Source organism: Lathyrus oleraceus, chromosome 3, assembly GCF_024323335.1.
Source record: "Lathyrus oleraceus cultivar Zhongwan6 chromosome 3, CAAS_Psat_ZW6_1.0, whole genome shotgun sequence".
Lineage (NCBI taxonomy): Eukaryota > Viridiplantae > Streptophyta > Magnoliopsida > Fabales > Fabaceae > Lathyrus > Lathyrus oleraceus.
In genome coordinates, this window is record NC_066581.1 from 375,641,235 (window position 1) to 375,651,041 (window position 9,807).

General features: G+C 34.9%; 1 non-coding gene across 1 annotated transcript; it reads left to right on the forward strand.

The window, feature by feature from the left end:
- Window positions 1–7,184: 7,184 nt before the first annotated feature.
- Window positions 7,185–7,291, forward strand: LOC127133995 (small nucleolar RNA R71). The gene has a single exon (XR_007807778.1). It is a non-coding gene; the product is annotated as a small nucleolar RNA R71 (small nucleolar RNA).
- The last annotated feature ends 2,516 nt before the right edge of the window (window positions 7,292–9,807 follow it).

Consider the following 9,807-nt stretch of genomic DNA (forward strand, 5'->3'; position numbering starts at 1 on the left):
ATTCAAAATTTCTTTATGTATTTTATTTGATAAATATAAGTTGCATCTGATGTTTGATTGATTTGTATTCCCAAAAAGAACTTTAGTTCTTCCATCAGACTCATTTCAAATTCAGCCTACATTAGCTCAGAAATTTTTTGACAGACAGAGGGATTAGCAGAACCAAAAATTATGTCATCAACATATATTTGAATGATCATGAGGTTATTTATGATGTTTTTACAGAAGAGTGTAGAATCAACTTTGCCTCTGATAAAATCGTTTTCCATAAGAAAAGCACTTAGTCTTTCATACCAAGCTCTAGGAGCTTGTTTTAGACCATACAGAGATTTTTTCAGTTTAAAAACATGTTCTGGACATTTTGAGTTTTCAAAACCAGGAGGTTGATGAACATACACTTCTTCAAAAATATATCCATTCAGAAATGCACTCTTGACATCCATATGATATAGTTTGATGGAATAATTTATAGCAAAAGATACAAGTAAGCGAATAGATTTTAACCTGGGGACTGGAGAAAAGGTTTCATTGTAGTCAATACCTTCTTGTTGACTATAACCTTGTGCTACCAGTCGTGCTTTGTTTCTGACCACTTCACCCTTTTCATTTAGTTTGTTTCTGTACACCCATTTGGTTCCAATTACATGGGTTCCCTTGGGTTTTGGTACAAGATCCCAAACATCGTTCTTTGCAAATTTATCAAGTTCTTGTTTCATTTCTAGGATCCATTCTTTGTCTTAAAGTGCTTCTTCACAAGATGTTGGCTCTATTAGAGATACTAGTCCCAAAAGCGTTTCTTCAGATCCCTTGAATGTTGATCTTGTTCTGACAGGTTCGTCTTTGTTTCCCATAATCATTTTTTCAGATGCATTTTGTCTAGTTCTTGATCTTTTCTGGTTTAAAGTGACTTCAGGAGCTTCTGAAGTTCTCTTTTCTTCTTCCTCATATTCTTTAGCCTTTTCCTCAGACCCTGCAAGTGTTATCGCTAATTCTGCAAAATTTTCACTTAGCTTTGACTTTTCAGAGTCAAGCTTGTCGTCAAATCTGACATGTAATGATTCTTCCACAATTAATGTTTATGTATTGTATACTTTGTAGCCTTTAGAGCATTCTGAGTATCCCAACATAATACATTTTTGTGCTTTAGAATCAAACTTGTTTAGATAATCTTTAGTATTTAGGATAAAGCAAGAGCATCCAAAAGAAAGAAAATAAGAGATGTTGGGTTTTCTTCCCTTACACAGTTCATAAGGAGTCTTCTCCATAATAGGTCTAACAGAGACTTTATTCTTAATATAACACGTTGTATTCACTGCTTCAGCCCAGAAGTGCTTAACTACATTTGTTTCATTGATCATGGTTCTGGCCATTTCTTGAAGGGTCTTATTCTTCCTTTCTATAACTCCATTTAGTTATGGAGTTCTAGAACAGGAGAAATCATGGGATATCCCATTAGAATCAAATAATTCTTCAAAAAAATTATTTTCAAATTCCCCACCATGATCACTTCTGACTCTAATGATTTTAGAGTTAAATTCATTTTGCACTTTTGAGCAGAAACTAGTAAACACAGAGTGTGACTCATTCTTGTGTTTAAGGAACCTTACCCATGTCCAACAACTATAATCATCAACAATGACTAGTTCATACTTCTTACCATTGACTGAGGCTATTTTAACAGGTCCAAACAGGTCAATATGAAGAAGTTCCAGAGGTTTAGAGGTAGAAACAACATTTTTATTTTTAAAAGTCATTTTAGAAAATTTTCCCTTCTGACATGCTTCACAAAGAGCATCTGAAGAAAACTTCAGTTTAGGTAGGCCTTTGACTAGCTCAAGCTTATTAATCTGGGAAATCCTCCTCATGCTAATGTGGCCCAAGCGTATGTGCCATACCCATTGCTCTTCATTTACAGACATTAAACATTTTACATTCTGATCTTTTAAATCTGAAAGTTTAATTTTATAAATGTTGTTCTTCCTCTTACCAGTGAAAAGAATTGTGCCATTCTTCTCATTAATAGCCTTGTATGTTTTTTGATTAAAGATTATATCATAACCGTTATCACTTAATTGACTTATGGATAACAAGTTATGCATTAATCCTTCTACGTAAAGGACATCAGAAATAGAGGGAAGAGATCCATTACCGACCGTTCCAGATTCTCTAATTTTTCCTTTATGATTTCCTCCAAATCCTACAAAGCCAGCATCTTTAAGTTCCAAGCTTTAGAATATATGCTTTCTTCATGTCATGTGTCACGAGCATCTAGAGTCCAGGTACCATGATTGGTGTTTTAACTCTGCTGCACAAGATATCTGTAACATATACAATTTTATCTTTTGTTACCCATAATCTTTTGGGTCCTTTTTGATTAGTTCTCCCAAAGTTTTGGAAACTTTGGGTTTTCTGACATTGTTAAAACTTTGTGTCTGTGCATGTGTGTAATGATATGAAAAAGGAGATTTTGGCTTATCCTCTGCATAAGGTATTTGTTCATCTTTATTAGAGTCATATCCAATTCCTCTTTTCTTATTGTGACTAACACCATAAATCATAGAAGCCATTTTGCTTCTTTCAAGCCAATTTTTTAGAAATTTCTGAAACGCCTTTTCATATTTGTATATGATGGTGTTAGAAGTTGGTGGAGCTTTGGATAGAGTTTCTTCAAGTTTTTAACATTTTTTGGTTGAAAATTCATTTTCTTTTTCTAAAATAAAAATGTTTCCTTTTAGTTCAGAAACTTCTATGTCAAGCTTATCACATTCTTCAACAGTTTCTTCATGGACCCTTTTTAGGACCTTGAATTTCTGTCGAAGCTTCTGATATGAGCTTAGAGATTCTTATAAGCAAGCTTCTAGGTCAGAGCGAGAGAGATCAGAAAATACCTCTTTAGAGTCAGATTCCTTTTCAGATGTACTTCCAGATGTGGTAGCCATGAATGCGACATTTTCCTATTCTAGTTCAAAGTCTGATTCTGAGACGTTGGATTCAGAGTCATCCCAGGTAGCCATGAGTCCCTTCTTAGTTTTGAATGAGTTCTTCCTGAATCCTTATTTTTTGGAACTATCTTTCTTGAGCTTGGGACATTCGTTTTTGTAGTGTCCTGGTTCTCTACATTCATAGCAAGTTACCTCTTTACTTGGTCTGCTTCTGGAAGTAGATTCTGAATGATATCCCTTCTGTTTAGGTCTCATGAAGTTGTTATTCCTTTTTTCCAGAGTTGTTGGACTCTTATGGATAAAAGAGACAACTCTTCTTCTTTATTAGAGTCTTCTTTTTCAGAATCATCATCTTCTTCTTCAGCTTGAAGAGCTCTGTTTCTTTCTGGCTTGCGTCTTTTTGGTCTGGACTTCAGAGCCCCTGATTTGCTTTTATTTTGAGGTTCGTCTTCCTCTAATTCTATCTCATGATTCCTGAGGGAGATGGTGAGTTCTTTCAGACTTATATTGTTCAGATCCTTTGATAGCTTAAAGGCAGTGACCATCGGTCTCCACTTCTTTGGCAGACTCCTGATAATCTTTTTGACATGATCTGCATTTGTGTAGCCTTTGTCCAGAACCTTAAGTCCTGCAATTAAAGTTTGAAATCTAAAAAATATTACCTCTACAGCTTAATCATCCTCCATTCTGAAGGCTTCATATTTTTGGATTAAGGCTAGAGCCTTAGTCTCTTTGACTTAATTGTTGCCTTAGTCTACAGATTTCACAAGTCACTTGAGGGAATATTACAATAAATATTATAGAAATACAAGAAGGTGTTTAATGTTTCTAGGTGAGAAAAATGAAAACAGTAAGAACAATTGAATCTCACACTAATGATCAAAAACTCGTGTGAAAAAGTGAACCAAGAATTAGTGAGTATTTGAATTTTGATGAGCAGAATTCTTGTTGAATAATTTTGTTTCTTGGTATGATGATGGTTGGACCTTTTTATAGTGCTTGAAGATGATACCGTTGGATGAGGCATTGATGCTGATATCTTGCCAATGATTGGACTTTATTGTCATTAAGTTTGTTGTCCTTTCCATAGCAGTTTAGGAGAGTATTTAATTTTCTTCATATATAGATTTATACCATTTTGGAATACTTCATTGTTAAGTCTTTATATGATGTGATAGGTGAGAGTCAGAGTGAACGGAGTTCAGATACTTCACTCAGATCTTGTATTCTTCAGATGGTTGCCTGATGTTTTCATTAGAAGCTCTTGATTAATGTTTTACTTTATGTTCCTCAGATGTAGTGAGCCTTAGAGACTTCAGATGAGAGATCTTTCAGATTCAGAAGGTCAGAGCCTTGAGTCATCAGAGCAACATTTTCAGCTTTTAGTTCAACTGTTCTGGACTTACTTAACACTTAAACTTTGTTTCTTCAGATTCATTAATTGTTAGAGCCCTGCACACTTAGAGAATTTTGTTAGGGTACCAAAATGTTTCATCCTTTGTTATCATCAAAACTTAAGGATAGATTGCAAATTTAAAATTTTGTTCTAACATGTGTGTGTGTGTAACAAATAAAATAACAAAAAAAATAGGGGAGGTTGGCCGGCCAGAGGCGACTGCGGCTCCCCCAACCTTTCTCTCACTCGCCACTCATCACACGCTCTCTCTCTCTCATGATTATCTTATCCATTTTTAACAATAATATTCCCTACGTCAAATCTGTATTATATCAAAAACTCAAGCATTCAAAAAAATGTCAATAACAACAAGAACACACACATGCGGAAAAAATAGAAATGAAAAGAGATACAAAATTTCAGCGATGCGGGCTATGGTGCAGAGCAGTGAATGGTTTCGTGGTGGCTACGTGCGCTTGGTGAGAGGATTTTATGACCGGTGCGGAATGGGTGTGTGTGGTGCAACGATTTTTTAGCGACTTCATTTTCGTGTGAAATCAGTGGATGAACCATATGTATCATGCTTCATGATTGAAGGTTAGTGAGTGCGACAATATATATCCTCCCATACTGGGACGAGAATCAACAGTTACCAATTACACCTTCCTTAAATTTGAAAGCAAGAACTGTAATACCCTTTGCAAGTTTCACCATCTGAATAGCTTCTTTAAGGAAACCATCGAAATTGTTGGAAATGGGAAGCTCGAAGAATGAAGGTGCGGTTTGTAAGTTGCAGAGTAGGATTTGCTTGAGAATTTATGGAGGATATGAAGTTTGGATATGAGTGGGGAGATTTTATGTAAATGAAGTGCTTACTATTTGGTTGGTATTGTTGTAGTAAAGTGGAAAATGTGATAGATGTTTGGTTGTTGTCTTGTGTGTGTTTGATAAAGATGGAGGTATGTTGAAGACTATAACGAAATGTTTACTCGTGAAAATGAAGGTTGGTTATTATTTGTGTTTATGGTAGTGTGAAGAGTGGAACGTTGTTACATTTTTTTTAAGTGTGGTGTTTTGTTGTGTTTATGTTAGGGGAAGGCACATATTTTGGTGTCTTTGTGAAATGAGGTGGATTTACTATATGAAGGTTGTGCTGAAGAAAAGTTACTCCTCACTTTGTTTCAACTTTTCCACACTCCTTTATTTCTATCAAAATGAAAGAGACATGATAGTAAGGTGAAAGGAGTATGCAACATGATTATTTGAGATGAAACAATGGGGAAAATGAGGAAAGATCATTTACATTAGAGAGCTAGAGGTTATCGTGTAGAAAGGAAAAAAGAGAGGAAAGTTTATGATATGGGATAAAATCACTTGGTGGTGTGTTTCTATTGATTTTTTTTCAAAGTTAAGGGGGAGAAAGATTATGGGAGTGAGCGTCGTTTTGGTGTATCTTCAATCTAGGTTTTTGTGTGATTTATGTTATGTGGGGAGGTGGTAGGATAGTGAAAAGCATGATTATTTTATTTTGTTTTGATTTTGGAAATGATAGAGACTTTGGAGAGGAATAGGGCGAAACTCATTTTGTCTGAATGTATATGTTTCTTCTCTCTCTTTCTCATGGCCAATGAGTAAAAGGCTATAAAGTAAAAGTCAGGGTTGTAATTATTGACATAATAACCACAATGCCCCTCCTAGATAACTTAGGAGATAAGAAATGAGTGAACAAATTAAATGAATACAAATTCAAATGATTATGCATTTGTCTCTATTTATTTTTTCTAAACATTTTGATAAAAACTCAAAAGTAAAATGCATTAAAATGAATAAGAATCGGGCGCGAAAATGCATGAAAAAATAAAATGGACGCATTAAAATGATCTATGCAACATAAAATTTTGAAAAACAGATAGGTAAATATCAAATTTTGCAATAAAAATGTCTGGTTGAAAAGGCTCGGGCTGATCAAAATGCAACGGTAAATGGAATTGAAAAAATTAAATGAGCATGCCAAATTAAACTACACGAATCGTAGGTCAGTGAAACTGACAGCTGCAAGCCCGAATCCAAAAAATTTTGCCCTCTAATTTTACGCACAATTGAAACTCAATTCAACCGATATGCTTATAAAACTGAAATTTTATTATGGTTGACATTTTAGGCATTATGCAGAAAGAAATGCATACTATGAAATGCAAATGATGCAAATGTCTTGTGAATGCATTGATTTATTGATTGAAGGAAAAAATTAAAGTATGACATTGTCTTCCAACTTTGAAGTTTTGTCTGACTATGGAGGATTTTAATTGAAATTTTGATAAGGATTATGCTTGTTTGACGGCCATGTATCTTGCCTCTAACGTTGACCATAATTCACGTTGTTTCTATGTTTATAGCCCTGATTACTTTGATATTTTGCTTCCCTTTGTTGTTAATTCCCCATATAATTCGCTTCTTCGTCAGCTTGAGGATAAAAGCCAATAGGATGATCACCTGTGCAAAGTTCACAATAAGTGATTTGTCGAGGTTTACTCGGTGTCTCTTGTATCTGCTTGAATTGTTGTGGAAGTTTAAAAAGTTGCTTGGTGAGTTCTTCCATTATTTGATAAGTAACTTATTTGATCCAAGATTACATCATTCATTCCTAACTCGAGAATACTAGATTTCCATTGTGATTCACCTCTGTTATAGTAGACTTGATAGTTGTTGAGTGTCATTCAATCAATTATAGATATTGCATCCTCTACACTCTTAGACATTAACGACCACCTGGTGTTGCATCTAACAAAAGTTTGGGATGCGCCTGAAGTCCGTTGTGGGAAATGTGAAGTTGTGTAATATCCTTGATACCATGACTAGGACATTTCCTCAACATAGACTTGTAACGCTCCCATGCTTCACAAAGTGTTTATGTGGAGCCTTGAGCAAACACAGTAATTTTCATTTGTGGTCTTTGCATCCAAGAACTTATTATGCGGAAAGAACTGATTAATAAACTTTTCTTTAAGAATATTCTAGTTGGTCATGATTTGTGATGATTGGTCTAGATGCCAATCCTTAGATTTACCAATCAAAGAATGAGGAAATAGTCTCATAAATACGACTTCATCTTATGCTTTAGAAGCTCCAAGCATACTAGATAATTCATAGAATTTAGTGATGTGAGTGTAGGGATCTTCATGATCAAGACCGGAGAAAGGATTCTATAAATAGTCTGAAGTAATCTCATTTTCATCTCTGATTTCCTGGAATTGGTAGGTGTTCTGGCCATGTGAGTCAGTCTCCTTGGGCTGTTGTGACATGGCATACTTCCATCTACGGGTAGGTTGTTATTGATGACCTTTTCGGTGTTGTCTTCGACCTCAGCCGTGACTTTCTCTTGTTATGGAGAAGAATAAATTTAGGTAGAAGTTCTTTCTTGTTGCTTGGATAGTTGTTTGCATCTTATGGTCTTGATGTTGTTCCTTAGAATTGTCCTTTCGATCTCTGGATCAAAAAGAAGTTGATCTTCCAGAGTTTTACCTTGCATACACAGAATTCATAACCTAACCACACAAGTAAGAAGCATGATAGGTAAAAATATATGTACTATATGATGTTTTCTAAAGTGCTTAAACAAATATGAATGGTCACAATGCTTTTAATGTATAAGCGTCAGTCCCCGACAACGACTCCACTTTGATGGTTGCAGTATTCAACATCAAAAGTAAATATTTGTTTATGGTATCCACAAGGACTGATGCGATATTAATGACATTCAATAGTTTATATAGTTTAAGGGAAAAGTTGTCGAGTTGTTTTTTTGCATAAAGTACGTAATGTAAAAATGATGGTTTAATAAGTAAACTTTCAAAGATAAAACAAATTGTTGGGATTGAGGTTCATCCACCGATTACGCATGTATTCTTCTGATCAATTATACAAAGGTTAGTCATTTGATAAATGTTATCACGTATCACTCGTCGATATTGGTTATGTTTAAACCCTTATGAGAGTTCAGCTGTATTGTTTATTCGATAATCTCTCAACCTATTCAACAATATGGTAGCATTAAGATTCGGTACTATGGTGAACGATAAACTTAAATCTATTTATAGAGTTTAGAATCTAACAGATGATTATCCTAGATCGAGATTCAAAGAGTATTTCTCAGTAACAATTTGAGACTATAAGTTGAGCAAGTAAACAAGGATAAGATCAATATCAATAAATGACTAATTCATATATAACGCCACGATTATAATAAATACATACGGTACCGATGGATTACACACAATCCCAACAAGAAAGAGATTTAGATACTCATGGTAGCTATGAATACAAATGAGAAGAAATAAATAAGGATAGGTATCAATGGTGATTTCCCTATAATTGATGCGTATCCATCTCATATTCTTCAAGTTTACTCTTCTCTCTATTTCTTTCTCTCTAATGATCACTTTTTCTCAAATTCTCCAAGAGTCTCAAAATGAAATGTTTATGAAACTATATATAATTGTTATGTCATGCTACTTTCACCTGGAAAGTTGTTACCTCGCTTGTCGATCAGCCTTTCTTCACTCTGAAGAATCTTCCAACTCAGCATCTCATACCACCTTGCCTCGCAAGGCGAGAAAAATTCTCGGCTGGCGAGCTTCCTCGTTCCAGCCTCGTTGGCGAGAATGGAACATTTTTATTTAGGAAATTATTTGACTTGTCTCACATGATTCTCGTTGTAGCTTCGTTGGGCGAGTGTAAGACCCCAATTTTGACCCTAAGATCCCTCATGTTATCTCATCATTTGCATTTGCTTTAGGATCACACCTTGGAATCCTCCTTACCCCTAATTCATTGGGTTTGCATTGGAGAGATCACTAAGAACATTTGATTGTATCATACTTTGTTTTTCATTATCTACTAACCAAAATACCAAAAACATGTCTATGCATAGCTTTGCTTCTTTTGTAGGTAGTGTACGCACCCACCAATGCCTCACCAAGCTCACAACTAGGGTTTGAGACCCTCAATACAAGGAGATGAATCAAGATATAGTTTACATTTATTCTAGACATAATATAGGGATCCCCATGATCTTAATTTATCATTTTGATCAAGAAATCATCAAGAGTTTGAAGCTAGGTTGCCTTGGAAACCCTAATTCATCTAGGTATCTTGTGTGACTTCCTCAGTAAATTTTTTTAACAATTGGTCAAGTATATAAAGGGATACATAATTATACATCATCTTATGCATATATGATCCTCCTGAGTCCAAAGTATCAAGATAACTTCAAGTTTGCAAGATGGTGCATGGTGGTTGACTATAGAAAGTCAACTGGTCAAAATTGGGGTTCCCTAGACCCTATATCCTACAATTTGTGTCATATGAAAATTATTCCAAGATAAATTTTACTCCATATGACATTACAAACAACTTTCATGTTGAGGTTAAGAGCTAGTTTTTCTTTTAAAGTCATTTTTTATGGTGAAA